General features: G+C 44.7%; 1 long non-coding RNA gene across 1 annotated transcript in view; it reads left to right on the forward strand.

Moving 5' to 3' along the window:
* The first annotated feature begins 9,726 nt into the window (after positions 1–9,726).
* The window catches only part of LOC130307458 (uncharacterized), a 149,621-nt gene continuing 136,574 nt past the window's right edge, over positions 9,727–22,773 (forward strand). Inside the window, exon 1 of the long non-coding RNA XR_008856640.1 lies at positions 9,727–9,795. This is a non-coding gene — a long non-coding RNA (uncharacterized LOC130307458). The remainder of the gene's footprint in view (positions 9,796–22,773) is intronic.

A 22,773-nucleotide genomic window follows, 5' to 3' on the forward strand; every position in this document is an offset into this window, starting at 1 on the left:
CTATTGACTCAAACTTGTTGGTGATGATCTTCCGGCTCATCTCATGACGGCTCAGAGTCACTGGCACTTGGAGGGCCTTTCGGTCATCTTTGGTCAAGCAGCAGATATTACTTTCTAATAGCAGGCCATTGAGGAAACAAGCACCTCTACTGCTCCGCTCTTCCAATCATCTGATGTGAGGAAGCATTTGAGAAGAAGTGCCTGCGTGCTGCACTTTTGCTCCTCTTAAAGTGACAGTGGTCACCAGCCTAATCTGTCACTGGCAGCGGGGGCACGCTATCTGGCCCGACTGAAGTGTGTAAAAAAAAAATGGGATGATGGCAGCCGTAGACCCCCCTGTTGTCTGCCCCTGGCGGCGACCATCGATTGCTGCTTTAAGACCTGTGGCTGCCAGTTACCGCTTTAAGATCTGTGGGCAGCAGCTGTCGCTTTAAAGGCTGCGGCCAGCGGTTGCTGCTTTAAGAGCTCCTAAAGGAGATCTGCAGCGGTATAAATATATATATATATATATATATATATATATATATATATATATATATATATAACCCCGTAATCTCCTGTATGGGGCCCCGGCTATGCCGTGTCTCTTCCCATGCAGGAGGCATGTTGGAAGCAGCATGAAGCCGCGCCTGACAGGCCCCCTTCATGTATCTCTCTCAGTGAGGTCGACGACACAAGTACTAGCCGACATTGCCTTGCTACATTGCCGGGTCCCAGCGGTCAGACCCCCTGCAATCAAACATTTATAACGAATCCTGACACTGATGGTCTGGCCCACCAGGCAAATGCCCAGTGTCCCCGATGCTCAGTCCACCCTCGTTGCCTTGGCAACTGTACCACCCAGCATCGACTGCCTCTCTCTCTACAACAAACTATGCAGATCGCGCAGGACATTAGGAAAAAAAAAAACTCATGTCATCAACATTTTGCTAACACTATTTTTCATACACAGAAATAAAATAAATGAGTCAAACAAGTCAAAGAAAGGTTAAAAAAGGGGAAACTTTATTTATTATTTATTACAATGTTTGTGTAGGGTTTTTTTTTTTTTTTGTAACCTCCATCACTCACAAAGAGCGTACAGTAACTAATACTCAGGACAGGAAAAACCTCCAGAGGGGAGGAAACCTGTAGGGAATCCATGGCTACTGTATTGCCCTTCCTCTGGGCATACTAAAGGAGGTTACCTCTATAATTTGGGCAAATGTGTCTGTGTATGTGCGTGATTCCAGGGGTTATGTCTTCATCCAACTTCTTGCTGTAAGTCTGGAAGTGTGACTCCACATCCTGGAAATACTGCATCTAAGATAGAAAAGCAAAAGCAAAGAAAGATGATTTCCATGTTTATTATAGAAATGTACATGGAACGACACTAACCAAACCCGTGTATGAATCTGCATTCCCGGGTTCCTACAGTGTCCAGCATCAGCCACTCACTGATGGAGAATGAGCAGGAGCCGTGTTATTTCTGCTCAGTGCTGCTCTCTGGTGGACAGTGGTTATGACATCACATGTGTGACACGCTGCTCCTCCTGGGAGTTCTATTTGGGCAGTGCTGCTCTCTGATTGGCTGAAATCTAGAAAGCTTTTTAACATATTCTGCATGACTGTTTCTGCAATTTTTTATTAAAATGGTGCTACTCTCTATGGCGTGCAATATATTTGTTTCTCCTAACCAGACACTCAGTATATGTAATGTCATTTTGGGTCCTCAGTAGCCCGGGCCCATAGGTTTCTTACACAGATCAGTGTGGCTCTAGCAGGCTCAATGGGCTGCCGGGACGTCTGACGAGTGACACCCCTGACGTTGCCCCGTGGAGAGGAAGGATGTCACTTGTCATACGTCCTGACAGCCAGTGCTGCTCATTGATTTAATGTGGCTGTGGCTCCTGCTGATAGTTAAAGGAGTTGTCTGGTGAAAAATAACGTATCCCCTATCCAAAGGATAGATCACTGGGGGTCCGAGCACTGGGACCTCCTGCAATCTCCTGAACTGGGCACCGGCAGTCTGCCGGAAGGGGGCATGCCGACCACCACACGGAGTTCTGGCCGACGCGCCCCTCCATGTACCCCATAGAGATAAATGGAGGGGGTGTGCCTGCCGCAGCCTCCTACGGGGGTCGGACTTCAGCTTCCGGCAAACTGCCTGGGCCATGTGCCGGAGATCGCGGGGGGTCCCAGCGCTCGGACAACCTGCGATCTATAACTTATCTCCTAGGATAGGATCAGCAGCACGGGCCAAGATTGACATGCGGTATCAGTTGTCCCAATGGATCTCCAGCTGTTGCAAAACGACAACTCCCAGCACGCCTGGACAGCCGAAGGCTGTCAGGGCATGCTGGGAGTTGTAGTTTTGCTGGACAGAAATAAAGCCAAAAATAAAGCAATGTGGATTTAAAAAAACACCACACATAACTTGTGTTGAATCCTAGCCTAAGCCTAGGAACAGACGCAATTTTTGATTCAAGCTTTTTTTTTTGGAGCTTTTTGGAGCTGCCCCCCCCCCCCTTTTTTTTACTCTTAAGATTCTGTCTCTGTGGCATTTTCTTCCCAACAAACAATGGGGAAGATTTATCAAAACCTGTGCAGAGGAAAAGTGTAGCAGTCGCCCATAGCAACCAATCAAATTGCTTCTTTCATTTTTAAAAAGGCCTCTGAAAACTGAAAGAAGCGATCTGATTGGTTGCTACGGGCAACTGGCCAACTTTTCTTCAGCTCAGATTTTCATAAATCTCCCCATTGTGTACTTTTATAGGCCTTTTTCTTCTTTGGCATTTTCTTTTTTCCCCTATGTTTATCAAAAAGCTCAGACCCCCTGATAAAGGAGGATCAGCCGCGCCTGGCGTACACTAGTGCGCCACACAGACGGAAAAAGAAAGAGCCCAAAGTCGCGTGTGTTCATAAATGACCCCCTGGAGACACAGGCGTTTTAAAGGCATTTTGTTTCTTTGGGGTTTGTTTTTTTTCCCTGTGTGTTTCTCAATACAAGTCATGTGATCCTTTTATTATGTGATTCAAGGATTTTTTTGTGAAAAATTGGGAAGAAAAACGACAAGATTTCATGAAAAAACACCAGAGGAGATTTATCAAAACCTGTGTAAAGGAGGAGTGGAGCAGTTGCCCATAGCAACCAATTAGATAGTTTCTTTCATAAAAAAAAAAAAAAGGCCATTGAATAAAGAAAGAAGCAATCTGATTGGTTGCTGTGGTCAACAGCACCTCTTTAACCCCTTAAGGACGCAGCCCATTTGGGCCTTAAGGAAGCAGACAATTACATTTTTACGTTTTCATTTTTTCCTCCTTACCTTCAAAAAATCATAACTCTTTTATATTTTCATCCACAGACTAGTATGAGGGCTTGTTGTCCGTTGTAATGCCATCACTCACTTTACCATACAATGTATGGCGCAACAAAACAAATACTATTTGTGTGGTGAAATTAAAAAGAAAACCACAATTTTGCTAATTTTGGAAGGTTGTGTTTTCACGCCGTACAATTTACGGTAAAAATGACATGTGTTCTTTATTCTTTGGGTCAATTAGATTAAAATGATACTCATGATAACAGACTTTTCTATTACTGTTGCGCTTAAAAAAGAATCGCAAACTTTTTAACCAAATTAGTACTTTTAAAATCCCCCTATTTTGAAGACCTACCGTATATACTCGAGTATAAGCCGACCCGAGTATAAGCCGAGACCCCTAATTTCAACCCAAAATCCCAGGAAAAGTTATTGACTCGAGTATAAGCCTAGGGTGGGAAATACATCATCCCCCCCTGTCATCATCCAGACCCCCGTCATTAACATCCTCATCATTATCCCCTTGTCATCATCCCACACATCCCCCCTTCATCATCCCCTTATCATCCCACACATCCCCCCTTCATCATCCCCTTATCATCCCACACATCCCCCCTTCATCATCCCCTTATCATCCCACACATCCCCCCTTCATCATCCCCTTATCATCCCACACATCCCCCCTTCATCATCCCCTTATCATCCCACACATCCCCCCTTCATCATCCCCTTATCATCCCACACATCCCCCCTTCATCATCCCCTTGTCATCATTCGCCCTCAGTGGTCTTCAACCTGCGGACCTCCAGAGGTTTCAAAACTACAACTCCCAGCAAGCCCGGGCAGCCATCGGCTGTCCGGGCTTGCTGGGAGTTGTAGTTTTGAAACCTCCGGAGGTCCGCAGGTTGAAGACCACTGCGGCCTTCGACATCATCCAGCCCCCTCTCACCCCCTTTAGTTCTGAGTACTCACCTCCGCTCAGCGCTGGTCCGGTCCTGCAGGGCTGTCCGGAGAGGAGGTGGTCCGGTGGGATAGTGGATCCGGGATGCTATCTTCACCGGGGGGCGCCTCTTCTCCGCGCTTCCGGCCCGGAATAGAGGCGTTGCCTTGACAACGACGCAGAAGTACGTTGGCAATGAACGCACCTCTGCGTCGTTGTCAAGGCAACGTGACTATTCTGAGGCCGGGCCCGAAGCGCTTAGAAGAGGCCTCCCCGGTGAAGATAGCAGCCCGGAATCACTATCCCACCGGACCACCTCCTCACCGGACAGCCCTGCAGCACCGGACCAGCGCCGAGCAGAGGTGAGTAGTCAGAACTAAAGGGGGGTGAGAGGGGGCTGGATGATGTCGAAGGCCGCAGTGGTCTTCAACCTGCGGACCTCCGGAGGTTTCAAAACTACAACTCCCAGCAAGCCCGGACAGCCGATGGCTGGCCGGGCTTGCTGGGAGTTGTAGTTTTGAAACCTCTGGAGGTCCGCAGGTTGAAGACCACTGCGGGTGGGGGAGTTCACTCGAGTATAAGCCGAGGGGGGTGTTTTCAGCACGAAAAATCGTGCTGAAAAACTCGGCTTATACTCGAGTATATACGGTATAACTTTTTCATTTTTCCGTATAAGCGGCATTATGGGGGCTAATTTTTTGTGCCTTGATCTGTACTTTTTATTGATACCACATTTGCTTATATAGAACTTTTAATAAATTTTTTATAATTTTTTTTGGGAATAAAATGTTATAAAAAAGCTATTTTGGAATTTTTTTTAGTTTTACGTTCACGCCGTTCACCGTACGGTATCATTAACATTTTATTTGAATAGTTCAGATATTTACGCATGCTGCGATACCAAATATGTATATAAAATATTTTTTTAACACTTTTTGGGCTGAAATAGGGAAAATGGGACAATTTACGTTTTTATTGGGGAGGGGGTTTTTCACATTTTTTTTTACTTTATTTTTTTACTTTTATTTTTGCACTTTAATAGTCCCCATAGGGGACTATTTATAGCAATCACTCGATTGCTAATAGTGTTCAGTGCTATGTATATTACATAGCACTGATCAGAATTATCGGTCATCTTCTGCTCTGGTCTGCGGGAAGGCAGATCAGAGCAGAAGACGCCGGGAAGGCAGTGGAGGCAGGTGAGGGGACCTCTGTCTGCCGTGCTGGATGATCGGATCGCCACAGCAGCGCTGTTGGCGATCCGATCATCTATTTTAGTGATGCGATGCTGCAGATGCCGTGATCTGTATTGATCACGGCATCTGAGGGGTTAATGGCGGACATCCGCGGGATCGCGGATGTCCGCCATTATGGCCGGGTCCCTGGCTAAAATCATTGCTCCGATGCTCGCGGTTATGCTTAGGACGTAAATGTACGTCCTGGTGCATTAAGTACCACCTCCCCAGGACGTACATTTACCTCTTGCGTCGTTAAGGGGTTAACAAACCTATTTATGTAATCTCCTTACTACTGGGGTGACACACTGTAACAAACCTCCTCCTCATGTAATTTCCTTACTACTGGGGTGACACGCTTTAACAAACCCCCTCCTCATGTAATCTTTTTACTACTGAGGTGACACACTGTAACAAACCCATTCGTGTAATCTCCTTACTACTGGGTTGACACACTGTAACAAACCTCTTCCTCATGTAATCACCTTACTACTGGGTTGACACACTGTAAAGAACCTCCACCTCATATAATCTCCTTACTACTGGGGTGACACACTGTAACAAACCTCCCCTTGATGTAATCTCCTTACTACTGGGATGATACACTGTAACAAACCTCCTCCTCATGTAATCTCCTTACTACTGGGGTGACACAATGTAACAAACCTCCTCTTAATGTAATCTCCTTACTACTGGGGTGACACGCTGTAACAAACCCCCTCCTCATTTAATCTCCTTACTACTGGGGTGACACACTTTAACAAACCCCCTCCTCATGTAATCTCCTTACTACTGGGGTGACACACTGTAACAAATCCTTCCTCATGTAATCTCCTTACTACTGTGGTGACACACTGTAACAAACCCCCTCCTCATGTAATCTCCTTACTACTGGGGTGACACACTGTAACAAACCTCCTCCTCATGTAATCACCTTACTACTGCGGTGACAAACTGTAAAGAACCTCCTCCTCATATAATCTCCTTACTACTGGGGTGACACACTGTAATAAACCCCCTCCTCATGTATTCTCTTTACTACTGGGGTGACACACTGTAACAAACCGCCTCCTCATGTAATCTCCTTACAACTGGGGTGACACACTGTAACAAACCTCCACCTCATGTAATCACCTTACTACTGGGGTGACACACTGTAACAAACCTCCTCCTCATGTTATTAACTTACTATTGGGGTGACACACTGTAACAAACCTCCTCCTCATGTAATCTCCTTACTACTGGGGTGACACACTGTAACAAACCTCCTCATGTAATCTCCTTACTACTGGGGTGACACACTGTAACAAACCTACTCCTCATGTAATCACCTTACTAATGGGGTGACACACTGTAAAGAACTCCTCCTCATATAATCTCCTTACTACTGGGGTGACACACTGTAACAAACCTCCACCTCATGTAATCTCCTTACTACTGGGGTGACAAACTGTAACAAACCTCCCCTTCATGTAATCTCATTACTACTGGGGTGACACACTGTAACAAACCTCCACCTCATGTAATCTCCTTACTACTGGGGTGACACGCTGTAACAAACCCCCTCCTCATATATTCTCCTTACTACTGGGGTGACACACTTTAACAAACCCCCTCCTCATGTAATCTCCTTACTACTGTGGTGACACGCTGTAACAAACCCCCTCCTCATGTAATCTCCTTACTACTGGGGTGACACACTGTAACAACCTCCTCCTCATGTAATCTCCTTACTACTGGGGTGACACACTTTAACAAACCTCCCCTTCATGTAATCTCATTACTACTGGGGTGACACACTGTAACAAACCTCCTCTTAATGTAATCTCTTTACTACTGGGGTGACACGCTGTAACAAACCCCCTCCTCATATAATCTCCTTACTACTGGGGTGACATACTATAACAAACCCCCTCCTCATGTAATCTCCTTACTACTGTGGTGACACGCTGTAACAAACCCCCTCCTCATGTAATCTCCTTACTACTGGGGTGACACACTGTAGCAAATCTCCTCCTCATATAATCTCCTTACTACTGGGGTGACACACTGTGACAAACCTCCTCCTCATATAATCACCTTACTACTGGGGTGACACACTGTAATAAACCCCCTCCTCATGTAATCTCCTTACTACTGGGGTGACACACTGTAACAAACCCCCTCCTCATGTAATCTCCTTACTACTGGGGTGACACACTGTAACAAACCTCCTCCTCATGTTATTAACTTACTATTGGGGTGGCACACTGTAACAAACCTCCTCCTCATGTAATCTCCTTACTACTGGGGTGACACACTGTAACAAACCTTCTCCTCATGTAATCACCTTACTAATGGGGTGACACACTGTAAAGAACCTCCTCCTCATATAATCTCCTTACTACTGGGGTGACACACTGTAACAAACCTCCACCTCATGTAATCTCCTTACTACTGGGGTGACACACTGTAAAAAACCTCCCCTTCATGCAATCTCCTTACTACTGGGGTGACACACTGTAGAAAACTTCCTTATATAATCTCTTTACTACTGGGGTGACACACTGTGACAAACCTCCTCCTCATGTAATCACCTTACTACTGGGATGACACACTGTAAAGAACCTCCTCCTCATATAATCTCCTTACTACTGGGGTGATACACTGTAATAAACCCCCTCCTCATGTAATCTCTTTACTACTGGGGTGACACACTGCAACAAGCCCCCTCCTCATGTAATCTCCTTACTACTGGGGTGACACACTGTAACAAACCTCCTCCTCATGTTATTAACTTACTATTGGGGTGACACACTGTAGCAAACCTCCTCCTCATGTAATCTCCTTACTACTGGGGTGACACACTGTAAAGAACCTCCTCCTCATATAATCTCCTTACTACTGGGGTGACACACTGTAACAAACCTCCACCTCATGTAATCTCCTTACTACTGGGGTGACACACTGTAAAAAACCTCCCCTTCATGCAATCTCATTACTACTGGGGTGACACACTGTAGCAAACCTCCTCTTAATGTAATCTCCTTACTACTGGGGTGACACGCTGTAACAAACCCCCTCCTCATATAATCTCCTTACTACTGGGGTGACACACTGTAACAAACCTCCTCCTCAGGTAATCTCCTTACTACTGGGGTGACACACTGTAACAACCCCCCCCCCCCTCATGTAATCTCCTTACTACTGGGGTGACACACTGTAGCAAACCTCCTTATGTAATCTCCTTACTACTGGGGTAACACACTGTGACAAACCTCCTCCTCATGTAATCACCTTGCTACTGGGGTGACACACTGTAAAGAACCTCCTCCTCATATTATCTCCTTACTACTGGGGTGACACAATGTAACAAGCCTCCTCCTCATGTAATCTCCTTATTACTGGGGTGACACACTGTAACAAACCTCCTCCTTATGTTATTAACTTACTATTGGGGTTACACACTGTAACAAACCTCCCCTTCATGTAATCTCATTACTACTGGGGTGACACACTGTAACAAACCTCCTCTTAATGTAATCTCCTTACTACTGGGGTGACACGATGTAACAAACCCCCTCCTCATATAATATCCTTACTACTGGGGTGACACACTATAATAAACCTCCTCATGTAATCTCCTTACTACTGGGGTGACACACTGTAACAAACCTCCTCCTCATGTAATCTCCTTACTACTGGGGTGACACACTGTAGCAAACCTCCTCCTCATGTTATTAACTTACTACTGGGGTGACACACTGTAGCAAACCTCCTCCTCATGTAAACTCCTTACTACTGGGGTGACACACTGTATCAAACCTCCTCACGTAATCTCCTTACTACTGGGGTGACACACTGTAACAAACCTCCTCCTCATGTAATCTCCTTACTACTGAGGTGACACACTGTAACAAACCTCCTCCTCATGTTATTAACTTACTACTGGGGTGACACACTGTAACAAACCTCCTCCTCATGTAAACTCCTTACTACTGGGGTGACACACTGTATCAAACCTCCTCATGTAATCTCCTTACTACTGGAGTGACACTCTGTAACAAACCCCATCCTCATGTTATTAACTTACTACTGGGGTGACACACTGTAACAAATCTCCTCCTCATTTTAATAACTTACTACTGTGGTGACATGCGACCTCAACTCCAGGTCAGCCCCGCCACCTCCACAGCATCACACAGGTCCTTCAACCACTATTACATCTATCCTGCACAGTCACATGATGGTCACATGATAGTGACATCATCACAGGTCCTATACCATTAACATCTTGGCTGCGGAGGGTAATGTGACAGCGCTGCACTCCTGACAGCAGGTAACTAGATAGCGGAGGGCAGCCCCACCAGTGTTGTCTTAGGGCTTCCTAAAAAACAAAACTGTGGCTGCGGAAGAGTGCTCTGTAGGCAGCTGCCTTATATGTCCATGTGGTGTGCTGGGCCTGCTTACAAGCGGGACAGTAAGGGGACTTTCCAGTACAGAGGGACATGACCGAGTATGGGTTGTACCGCCCTGACGGCAGTCCTGCTTTCATCCTTTGGGGTTACAGTCGCGAAAAAGGTTCAGAACCATTGACCTATAGCACTACAAACAGTAATAATAACCCCCTTGTGTCTCACACAGTAGAGTGGGTAGATATGTGGGTTTGGTAAGGTTAGATAGATTGATAGATATACATTAGGTAGTTAGGTCACTAAGTAGGTAGACAGGTCCCTCTATCAGACTGCAGCATGAAAACAGAAAGGAGAGGGTTACAGAGCAGCCTGCAATAATGGAGAAAGAGACACAGTACAGCACAGCTGACTCCGGGAGGAAGTCGATGCATGGAGAGTGAGGACGGGCTCAGTACTTGCCTTGGACACACACGCCCCTTCCTGAGCAGTGGATGTCAGAATGAATAAGCAGCAGAACAGAGGGAATTGTGAGCCAAATACAAAGCTAGACACAAAAAAGACATGTAAAGCATCTGCATGACCTAGTGAGTAACACATAGAAGCATTATTTATTTTTATTTATTTATTTTTTAATTATTTATCAGTTTTTTAAAGACCATCAACATTAGATGGGGGCGGAGAGGGCTGATCTTGGTAACCCACTGATTGGAGGGCTGCGGTGTTCAATGCTCAATACTAATAATACTAATTTGTGTCTTAAAGGGGTACTCCGGCGCTAAGACATCTTATCCCCTATCCAAAGGATAGGGAATAAGATGCCTGATCGCGGGGGTCCCGCCGCTGGGGACCCCCGTGATCTTGCACGCAGCACCCCGTTATGATCAGTCCCCGGAACATGTTCGCTCCGGGTCTGATTACCGGCGATCATGAGGGTCGTGATGTCATGGCCCCGCCCCCGTGTGACATCATGCTCCGCCCCCTCAATGCAAGCCTATGGAAGTGGGCGTGACAGCTGTCAAAATGCTCCGGCCCCCGTGATCGCCAGTAATCAGACCCGGAGCGAACATGCTCCGGGAACTGATTATAATGGCCTGCTGCTTGCAAGATCACGGGGGTCCCCAGTGGCAGGACCCCCACGATGAGGCATCTTATCCCCTATTCTTTGGATAGTGGATAAGATGTTTTAGCGCCGGAGTACCCCTTTAAAGGAACTTTTGGACAGGACTCACATCCCAAGGGATGTTAAAATAGATATTTGGCCTGGCGCTTTTCTCTTGTATGATTGATATATTATATATATATATATATATATATATATATATATATATACATACATACATACATACACACAATAGAATCTTCCTTAGATTTTGTTAAAGGAATAAAACAAAATAAAAACTCTCCAGCTCCTTCTACAATAAGATGCAAAATTTTCTTCACATTTCCTTAAAAAATTCAGTACACCAACGTGTTTCGGTCTATACACTGTCCTTATTCATGGGCAAAAATAATCGAATTTGTTTTAAAGCCAAAAAACTCGGACCGCATAAGAACTGTAATTCTATTGGACAATACCTATTCCTACAGGTCTTGAACACACCATAGATGTTACTAATATATTTCCAAGACCATATTGCATTTAATATGCAATATACTGGAACAACAACTATGGTGCGTTACAAGACCTCTGGGGATAGGTATCGTCCAATATAAATAAGGGTCTCATAGGGTATGTCATTTTTGGTTTTCAAACAACTTTGTACAAGAAAACTATTGTCCATAAATACAGACAGTGTATTGTCAGAAATGCAATGGTGTGGTGACCTTTTTAGGTGGAAAAGAATAAAATTTGTCATCTTATTCAAGGAGCTGGAGAATGTTTATGTTGTGTTGCCTATCATATCTGAACACCTTAGGATCTGGAGGGGACTTCCACATGCACCAAGATGATTTTGGTTACACAGATTCTGGAGGAAGGCTGTGCTGACCGCCTGGGTTTGTTTTCTGGCAATGTAATATTGATAGTCTGTCATCAGTACAGGCCACCAATATCTGATCCCACCAACTTTAACCACCCTTACCGCATAGCTGAATGATTAAGAGCCTCATCTCCTTCATTGTTTACTAGTGTTGGGCGCGAATATTTGCATTTCGAAATTTTTTATATATATATATTTCGCTATATATTCGAAATTGCTAATATTCACTTTTTTCCGCATATACGCATATTCACATATGTGAATATTCGCATATTCCTTCTTGTCACTTGTGGGCCAATTAGAATGATGCAAATACACTTGTCAAAGGTTATCAACAACATCCATAGCAACCAATAGTAAAGTTTCCCAACCCCTCACTGTTTTTTTCCTCAAATACGCGCATATATCGAAAATTCACATATGCGAATATTTCCATATGTGAATATTTCCATATGCGAATAAAACAAATAAGCGAAATTTGAGAATATTGGGCGAATATTCGTCTATATATTTGTGAAATATCGCAAATTCGAATACGGGCAATGCCGCTCATCACTAATCCTGACTTGCTAAGGTGCTGGACATGCTGCATGGAGCTCTTGGTGAAACACTCTGTTTGAGCTTTTAATCTACTATCTCTGTTTTCGCATGCACTTTGTATTTTCTTGTTTTAGCCAAAGTTATGTGGCATGCTCTTAGTAGATTTTAAGTGTTTTATTAGTTGGTTTTAGGATTTATATGTTCTTTTTTCTGTTGTGTCTGTTAACACTGTGTTTTCTCTTGTATCCGTTTATATGAAGTTTTGTGTTTTATATTTCTGTTTTCCTACTGGGCCAGCATCCTGTCCACACTGTGGAGTGTGCCACTGGCCAGTATTCTGTTTGGATTTATTATTAATGGCTACTTTGTTAGTGGAGGGGAGTGTCCAGTTTGTGTGTCCAGTGTGAAAAGTATCAACACAACTGAAGGATAAACCCTCAGACTAATATCCCCAAACTAAGATACCCCCCACTACTTCTGTATAATTAAACGTTATTAAGCTCCATAGAGCGTAAAACCCAATCTGTGCACACTAGTTTAAAAACACAGAGTGCTTCCGATCTTGTGCTGCTGCACTAGTGATAGGTATCTGAATGCATGTCACTCCTTCAATAAACATATGACTTGCTGCGTGTATATCTATCTAGTGGTCACTGATAGGAGGGACATACATTCAATGGTGCATAGTGCTATAGGTGTTATCGTAATTGCACTCTGCTAATTAAAACAACTGCTATAGCCTGTCCGACGTTTCGCCAATAGATTCGGCTTTGTCAAGGACCCCCTGCGTGAATCTATCGGCGAAACATCGGACAGGCTATAGCAGTTGTTTTAATTAGCAGAGTGCAATTCCGATAACACCTATAGCACTATGCACAATTGAATATATGTCCCTCCTATCAGTGACCGCTGTGGACAGATAGATATACACGCAGCGAGTCATATGTTTATTGAAGGAGTGACGTGCATTCAGATACCTATCACAAGTGCAGCAGCACAAGATGGGAAGCACTCTGTGTTTTAAACTAGTTTGCACAGATTGGGTTTTATGCTCTATGGAGCTTAATAAAGTTTAATTATACAGAAGTAGTGGGGGGTATCTTAGTTTGGGGATATTAGTCTGAGGGTTTATCCTTCAGTTGTGTTGATATATTTACCCCGGAGCCTCTGGGAGATTGTATTTTGTTCAGTGTGAAAAGTGTCCTATGTTGCATCCCTGTTACCGTTCCATGAGGACTCCTTGTCTACTGGAGGTGTTTTGAGGCATTGAGATTTATCCTGTCTTGTGTTCAGTGTGAACTGTGTTCTATAATTACAACCTGTGTATTTAGGCATCCCTGTTACCTGTACATGGGGACTCAGAGGGTATTGTTATTCCTGCATCTACTGGAGGTGTTCTGAATGGATTGCAATTATTCCTGTCTTGTGTTCAGTGTGAACAGTGTTCATGGGGACTTCGTGTCTACTGCAGGTTTTATGTGGGATTGCGAATATTCCTGTTTAGCGAGAGATCCCGTTTACCTGTCCGTGGGGACTCAGAGGGTAGTGTTATTCCTGTGTCTACCGGAGGTTTTTCTAGGGCATTAAGCTTATTCCTGTTTTGTGCAGACTTAACTGTTTTCCTGTGAAAAGAATAAAACGATAATCCAGCACTTAGGAAAATTGCAGCTTTATTTTCATGTCCTCTTTAAAATAGCATGTAGCTGATACACTTCACAGCATCTGAGAGAACTTGACGCGTTTCGAGGGCATGCCCTCTTTGAGTTCAAATTTTGGAGTTCTGTACATGACTATTGATCTATAGTGTCCTCTGTTCACAACCACAAATCTATAGTCTCCTCTGTTCACGACCACTGAGTCCTCTGTTTATGTCTGTGGTTCTATATAGTTCTCTGTTTATGACCGCTGATCCATAGTGTCCCCTATGCTGCGCACTGATCTGTGTCCCCTGAACTTAATTCCCTGGGCGTACAAGTGTCCCCTGGGCGTACAAGTATGCCTTTGCTCCCTGGTACTTAAGGACCCAGGGTGTACCCCACCGGGCGAGGACCGGGATGGCTGCTGATATCTATCAGCAGGCCTCCCATGCTAATATCCAGGGGGGTCCTGAGACCCCCCCATGTGAATTTACACCGGCGATTTGCAGCGATTTTGGGTCATACGGGTCTCCAGTGACCCGGTGACCCAGAAAATTAGGGGGATCGGGGTTGTCCAAGACACCGACAATCCGCCTGAAGGGATAGGAGTGAGGTGGTAGCAGTGCCACCCCTCCTATCCCTGCTATTGGTCATTCAGAAGTGATGGCCAATAGCAGATCGGGGCAGTGGGGGGGTTAATGTCCGGTTCCCCCGCTCAGCCGACCCACTGTAGTTCGGACAGAGCAGGGGAACTGACGGTGAAGGGCGCTGAAGGTCCACTTACCATCGGCAATGGCGGAGGCAAAAATCGGCGGCAGTGATCGACGGGCGCAGCTTGCTGCAGACTACGGAAGCTGGTGAGTTGCCTGGCAACATCTAGAGGGCTACATTTGGAAGACCACTATACAGTGGTCTCTAAACTGTAACCCTCCAGATGTTGCAAAACTACAACTCTCAGCATGCCCACAAAGCAGTTTGCTATCTGTGCATGCTGGGATTTGTAGTTTTGCAACATCTGGAGGGCCACAGTTTGGAGATCACTGTGCGGTGGTTTCTTAACCGTGGCCCTCTAAATCTTGCAAAACTACAACTCCCAGCATGCACGAACAGCAACCGACTTTCTAGCAATGCTGGGAGTTGTAGTTGAATAACTACATCTCCCAGCAGGCCCTTCGGCGACCAGTACATTCTGGGAGTTGTAGTTTTGCAACAGCTGGAGGCACACTGTTTGGAAAATACTGAGTTAGATAACAACTTAACTGAAGGTTTCCCAACCAGTGTACCTCCAGCTGTTGCAAAATTACAACTCCCAGCATGCACAGTCTGTCAGTGCATGTTGGGAGTTGTAGTTTTGCAACAGCTGGAGGTTTGCCCTCCCCATGTGAATGTACAGGGTATATTCACACAGGCTGGTTTACAGTGAGTTTCCTGCTTCAAGTTTGAGATGCAGCTAATTTTCCGCCACAGCGCAAACTCCTAGCGGAAAAATCACTGTAAAACCCCCATGTGAATGTACCCTAAAAACACTACACTACACTAACACATAATAAAGGGTAAAACACTACATATACACCCCATTACACTGCCCCCCCACCCCAATGAAAATGAAAACGTATCGTACGGCAGTGTTTCCAAAATTGAGCCTCCAGCTGTTGCAAAACAACAACTCCCAGCATTTCCGGACAGCCACTGACTGTCCAGGCATGCTGGGAGTTTAGCAACAGCTGGAGGCACCCTGTTTGGGAATCATTGGCGTAGAATTACCCTATGTCCACCCCTATGCAATCCCTAATTTAGTCCTCAAATGCGCCTGGTGCTCTCTCACTATGGAGCCTTGTCGTATTTCAAGTTTAGTGCCACATATGGGGTATTTCCGTACTCGGGAGAAATTGCATTACAAATTATGGAGGGCTTTTTCTCCTTTTACCCCTTATGAAAAGGAAAAGTTGGGGGTCTACACCAGCATGTTAGTGTAAAAAAAAAAAAATGTTACACTAACATGCTGGTGTTGCCCCATACTTTTTATTTTCACAAGAGGTAAATGGAAAAAAGACCCCCAAAATTTGTAACGCAATTTCTCCTGAGTACGGAAATACCCCATTTGTTGGCGTAAAATGCTCTGTGGACGCACAACAAGGCTCAGGAGTGAGAGTGAGTGTACATTTGAGGCCTAAATTGGTGATTTGCACAAGGGTGGCGGATTTTACAGCGGTTCCAACATAAAGCAAAAAAATAAATACCCACATATGACCCAAGTTTGGAAACTACACCCCTCACGGAACGTGACAAGGGGAAAGTGAACCTTAACACCCCACAGGTGTTTGACAAATTTTCATTAAAGTTGGATTGGAAAACGGAAAGAATTTTTTTTTTTAACTAAAATGCTGGTGTTACCCTAAATTTTTCATTTTCACAAGGGAAAATAGGGAAAAAAGTCCCCCAAAATTTGTAACCCCATGTCTTCTGAGTACCGTATATACTCGAGTATAAGCCGATCCAAATATAAAAAGAGGCCCCTAATTTCACCCCAAAAACCCAGGAAAAGTTATTGACTCGACTATAAGCCTAGGGTGGGAAATACATCATCCCCCCTGTCATCATCCAGACCCCCGTCATTAACACCCTCATCATCTTCCCCCCTTCTTCATCATCATCACCCCTTCATCATCCCCCCCTTCATCATTACCCTGTCATCATCCCCCCTTCATCATTACCCTGTCATCATGCCCCTTCATCATTACCCTGTCATCATCCCCCTTCATCATTACCCTGTCATCATCCCCCCTTCATCATCCCCCCTTCATCATCCCCCCTTCATCATTACCCTGTCATCATCCCACACCACCCCCTTCATCATCACCGCTTGTCAATGTCTGATTTAACAGTGGTCTTCAACCTGCGGACCTCCAGATGTTCCAAAACTACAACAGCTATCCGGGCATGCTGGGAGTTGTAGTTTTGAAACATCTGGAGGTCCGCAGATTGAAGACCACCGCCCGGGCCTTCGTCATCATCCAGCCCCCCCTCCCCCCTTTAGTTTTGTACTCACCTCCGCTCAGCGGTGTCACGATTCGGCAGGCTGGAGGTGGATCCTCTGTGTCAGAGAGGGTTTGGCGAGGACCGTGTCGGTGGACCGGTTCTAAGTAGCTACTGGTTTTCACCAGAGCCCGCCGCAAAGCGGGATGGTCTTGCAGCGGCGGTAGCAACCAGGTCGTATCCACCGGCAACGGCTCAACCTCTCTGACTGCTGAGATAGGCATGGTACAAGGAATAAGGCAAGAGCAAGGTCGGACGTAGCAGAAGGTCAGGGCAGGCAGCAAGGATCGTAGTCAGGGGCAACGGCAGGAGGTCTGGAACACAGGCTAGGAACACACAAGGAAAGGCTTTCTCTGGCACAAGGGCAACAAGATCCGGCGGGGGAGTGCAGGGGCAGTGATCAGATATAGTCTGGGAGCAGGTGGAAGCCAATTAAGCTAATTGGGCCAGGCACCAATCATTGGTGCACTGGCCCTTTAAGTCTCAGAGAGCTGGCGCGCGCGCGCCCTAGAGAGCGGAGCCGTGCGCGCCAGCACATGACAGCAGGGGACCGGGACGGGTAAGTGACTTGGGATGCGACTCGCGAGCGGGCGCGTCCCGCTGCGCGAATCGCATCCCCGACGGCCATGTCAGTGCAGCGCTCCCGGTCAGCGGGACTGACCGGGGCGCTGCAGGGAGAGAGATGCCGTGAGCGCTCCGAGGAGGAGCGGGGACCCGGAGCGCTCGGCGTAACAAGCGGTACGTTCGAGTGAGCTGGTCCAGGCCATCTGTGCTGAAGGACCATCCGGTGGGGAGGGATAGTCGTTCCGGGCTGTCCATCTTCACCGGGTGGGCCTCTTCTCCGCGCTTCGTGCCCGGCCCCGGAATAATGACGTTGCCTTGACGACGACGCACAGGGACGTTCAACTTCGAGCGTCCAGCTGAGCGGAGGTGAGTACAAAACTAAAGGGGAGAGGGGGGGCTGGATGATGACGAAGGCCCGGGCAGTCCGGGCATGCTGTGAGTTGTAGTTTTGAAACATCTGGAGGTCCACAGGTTGAAGACCACTGAGGGTGGAGAGTTCACTCGAGTATAAGCCAAGGGGGGTGTTTTAAGCACAAAAAATCGTGCTGAAAACTCGGCTTATACTCGAGTATACACGGTAAGAACATGCCCCATATGTGGATGAGACGTGCTCTGCGGGTGAACTACAATGCTCAGAAGAGAAGGAACTCCATTGGGCTTTTGGCGAGAAAATGTGTCCAGAATTGAAAGCTATGTGTGTTTACAAAGCACCCATAGGGCCAGAACAATGGACCCCCACATGTGATCCCATTTTGGAAACTACACCACCCATGGAATGTTATAAGACGTACAGTAAGCATTTAAGCCCGACAGGTGTCTGACAGATTTTTGGATCAGCGGTCTGTGAAAATGAAAAATGTTATTTTTCGTTTGCACAGCCCACTGTTCCAAAGACCTGTCAAATGCCAGTGGGTGTAAACACTCACTGCACCCCTTATTAAATTCTGTGAGGGGTGTAGTTTCCAAAATGGGGTTACATGGTTATGGGGTCCACTGTTTTGGGACCACGGAGGGCTTTGTAAATGCACATGGCCCCTGACTTCCATTCCAACCAAATTCTCTCTCCAAAAGATCAATGGCGCTCCTTCCCTTCTGAGCATTGTAGTGCACCAGCAGAGCACTTGATGTCCACACATGGGGTATTTCCATACTCAGAAGTAATGGGGCTACAAATTTTTTGGGGCATTTTCTCCTATTACCCTTGTAAAAATGTAAATTTTGGGGAAAAAACTGCATTTTAGTGGAAAAAAAAACTTTTTTTTCATTTACACATCCAATTTAATGAAAAGTCGTCAAACACCTGTGGGGTGTTAAGGCTCACTGTACCACTTGTTACATTCCTTGAGGGGTGTAGTTTCCAAAATAGTATGCTAAATGTGACATGCCCCCCAAAAACCATTTCAGCAAAATTTGCTTTCCAAAAGCCAAATGTGACTCCTCTTCTGAGCATTGTAGTGTGGCAGCAGAGCACTTGATGTCCATACATGGGGAATTTCCATACTCAGAAGAGATGGGGTTACAAATTTTGGGGGACATTTTCTCCTATTATTCCTTGTATAAATGTAAAACTTGGGGGAAAACCAGCATTTTAGTGAAAAAAAAATCATTTACACATCCAAATTTAACGAAAAGTCATCAAACATCTGTGGGATGTTAAGGCTCACTGGACCCCTTGTTACGTTCCCTAAGGGGTGTAGTTTCCAAAATAGTATGCCATGTGTTTTTTTTTTTTTTTGCTGTTCTGGCACCATGGGGCTTCCTACATGTGACATGCCCCCCAAAAACCATTTCTGAAAAACTCACCCTCCAAAATCCCATTGTCGCTCCTTCCCTTCTGAACCCTCTAGTGCACCCACAGAGCACTTGACATACACATATGAGATATTTCCTTACTCGAGAGAAATTGGGTTACAAATTTTAGGGTGATTTGTCTCCTTTTATCCCTTGTAAAAATTCAAAAATTGGGTCTACAAGAACATGCCAGTGTAAAAAATGAAGATTTATAATTTTCTCCCTCACTTTGCTGCTATTCCTGTGAAACACCTAAAGGGTTAACACACTTTCTGAATGTCATTCTGAATACTTTGAGGGGTGCAGTTTTTAGAATGGGGTCATTTATGGGGTATTTCTAATATGAAGGCCCCTCAAATCCACCTCAAACTTAACTGGTCCCTGAAAAATTCTGATTTTGAAAATTTTGTGAAAAATTGGAAAATTGCTGCTATACTTTGAAGCCCTCTGATGTCTTCCTAAGTAAAAACATGTCAACTTTATGATGCAAACACAAAGTAGACATATTGTATATGTGAATCAATATATAATTTATTTGAAATGTCCATTTTCCTTATAAGCAGAGAGTTTCAAAGTAAAAAAAAATGCTACATTTTCTATGTTTTCATTAAATTTTTGAATTTTTCACCAAGAAATGATGCAAGTATCGACAAAATGTTACCACTAACATAAAGTCATGTCATGAAAAAACAATCTTGGAATCTGAATGAAAGGTAAAAGCATCCCAGAGTTATTAATGCTTAAAGTGACAGTGGTCAGATGTGCAAAAAATGTCCAGGTCCTTAAAGGGGTACTCAGGTGCCTACACATCTTATCCCCTATCCAAAGGATAGGGGATAAGATGCCTGATCGCGGGAGTCCCGCTGCTGGGGACGCCCAGGATCATGCACGCGGCACCCCGTTTGTAATCAGTGCCCGGAGAGTGTTTGCTTCGGGTCTGATTACGCTCGACTGCACGCCTCCGCCCCGTGTGACATCACGCTCCACCCCTCAATGCAAGCCTACAGGAGGGGGTGTGGTAGCTGTCACACCCCCTCCCATAGGCTTGCATTGAGGGGCGGAGCGTGACGTCACACGGGGCGGAGGCGTGACGTCACACGTTGCCGGCCCTGTGGTCGCTGGTAATCAGACCTGGAGCAAACACGCTCCGGGCTTTGATTACAAACGGGGTGCCGCGTGCAAGATCACAGGGGTCCCCAGCAGCGGTACTCCTGCGATCAGGCATCTTATCCCCTATCCTTTCGATAGGGGATAAGATGTGTAAGCACCGGAGTACCCCTTTCAGTTGAAAATGGGCTGGGTCCTTAAGGGGTTAACAAGACTCTCAGAACCGGCATTGGCCACACAGCATTATGGAATCTCCACCAAATTTTACTGTGGGTAGCAAGTGTTTGTCTTGGAACGCTGTGTTCTTTTGACACCATACTTAATGTCCCTTGTTATAACCCAAAAACTCCAACTTTGTTTTATCAATCCACAGTACCTTCTTCCAAAATGAAGCTGTCTTGTCCAAATGAGCATTTTCATACCTGCTGATCCAAATTTCTGATCCAAACACCGTATTATTTATAAATAAAAATCACGGAAATTGTCAGGGGTGCCTAAACTTTTGCATACAACTGTATATATATGACATACTGTAATATCTGATGTACAGGACTCCCCCCTTTGGTAGATAGGGTTGCCTAAACCTGTTCAGGTATGCTCACAGACTTTATTGCACACCTCTGTGGATATAGCTGATTCGCTTTATACCTATCTGAAGCCCCTTTAATTATTTAAAGCTATAATTGTGTTTTACTAGCAGTAGATTTGTTATTGTTTTTGTTATAAAAGCAAATATAATTTTCAGTTGAGTATAAATATGGTTTGGTTTTGTATCATTGTGCAGACATATTAAGGTCTGTTACATCTGGAAATGCTCTATGTTATTTACTATATGTCAGCAATCCTTCATGAAGATCAGTAACTGGGAACAGAAATCTCTGCAGTCAGTTCTGAAAATTTCATTAAGTTTCAGGCTCTCATCTAAACATTGCACTTAAAAATAACACTCTCTATTGCTGCTTTGGGATAGTGTTTTGGCAGAAACAAATATTCCCTTCTGCTTTCAAGAAACTTCTGTTTTAACTGAAACAGTAAATAAATATAATTAAATCTTGGAAATGAAGGCTGAAATTCATTGTGTGCTGTTTTTTTTTTTACAAATTGCAAAGCCATATTATTGTGTGCCATTTTGGCACATTCAGAAGTACATTGTTTAAATCTATCCACATAAAAACTCTAATAGTTTGTTTTTATATAGGGTTATACTATTCCCGCATTAGATTTACAGTACAAATGTTTGGGGAAGATCTGTATTAAAATGGGACTTATAGCAAACTGTATGTTACAGCAAACTGCAGTGAGTTAAATAGATTCAGTGCTTTCCTGCTGTAGTAGGTCATTTACCTACACAGAGCTGAAGCTCAGAACATTCATAAATTCTGACAAGGCGCTTTTTCTATAAATGTGCTTTACTCAGCAATTCCAAAGTTCCCTTTCCTTGTTAACTTTAGAGATGCTTTTATAAAAAAATATATATATATTAGACACTTAAAAAAGGAGAGGGCACTTTCATTAAATGAATTATTGGTTAAAGGGGTACTCTGGAGGAAAGAAAACTTTTTTTCGACTGGTGTCAGAAAGTTATATATATTTGTAAATGACTTCCATTTAAAAATCATAAGCCTTCTAGAGGTCAAAAATTGATCCTGGTAAATATACAGTATCTCATATAAGTCCACCCCTCACATTTTTGTAAATATTTTATTATGTATTATGTTAAGGAAATGACTCTCTCCTACAATGTTAAGTAGTGAGTGCACAGCCTGTATAACTGTTTAACCCTTTAAGGACCAAGATCATTTTGCCCTTAAGGACCAGGACAATTTTATTTTTGCGTTTTCGTTTTTTCCTCCTCGCCATTTAAAAATCATAACTTTTCCTTCCAAAGACCCATATGAGGGCTTATTTTTTCTGTGACCAATTTTTCTTTGCTTTACTTTACTCCTATCACCATGCTTGACTGTAGGCAAGACACACTTGTCTTTGTATTCCTCACCTGGTTTCTGCGACACACACTTGACATCATCTGAACCAATTATGTTTTTTTGGTCTCACAGGACATGGTTTAGTGTAGTTTACTGTAGGCCTGTAAGTTAACCTCTTTTATTGGTAAAGTTTTGAATGATTTTGGGTACAAAAGCTAGCCCTTTAACATGCAGGAAGGGAGTAGACCCTATTGGCAGACCCAGCAGTAAGTGCATAACAGTATGGGGTAATGTTGACCACAAAACCAGCAGAAAAGGTAACC

The sequence above is a fragment of the Hyla sarda genome, chromosome 1 (genome assembly GCF_029499605.1).
Source record: "Hyla sarda isolate aHylSar1 chromosome 1, aHylSar1.hap1, whole genome shotgun sequence".
In the NCBI taxonomy this organism is placed as follows: domain Eukaryota; kingdom Metazoa; phylum Chordata; class Amphibia; order Anura; family Hylidae; genus Hyla; species Hyla sarda.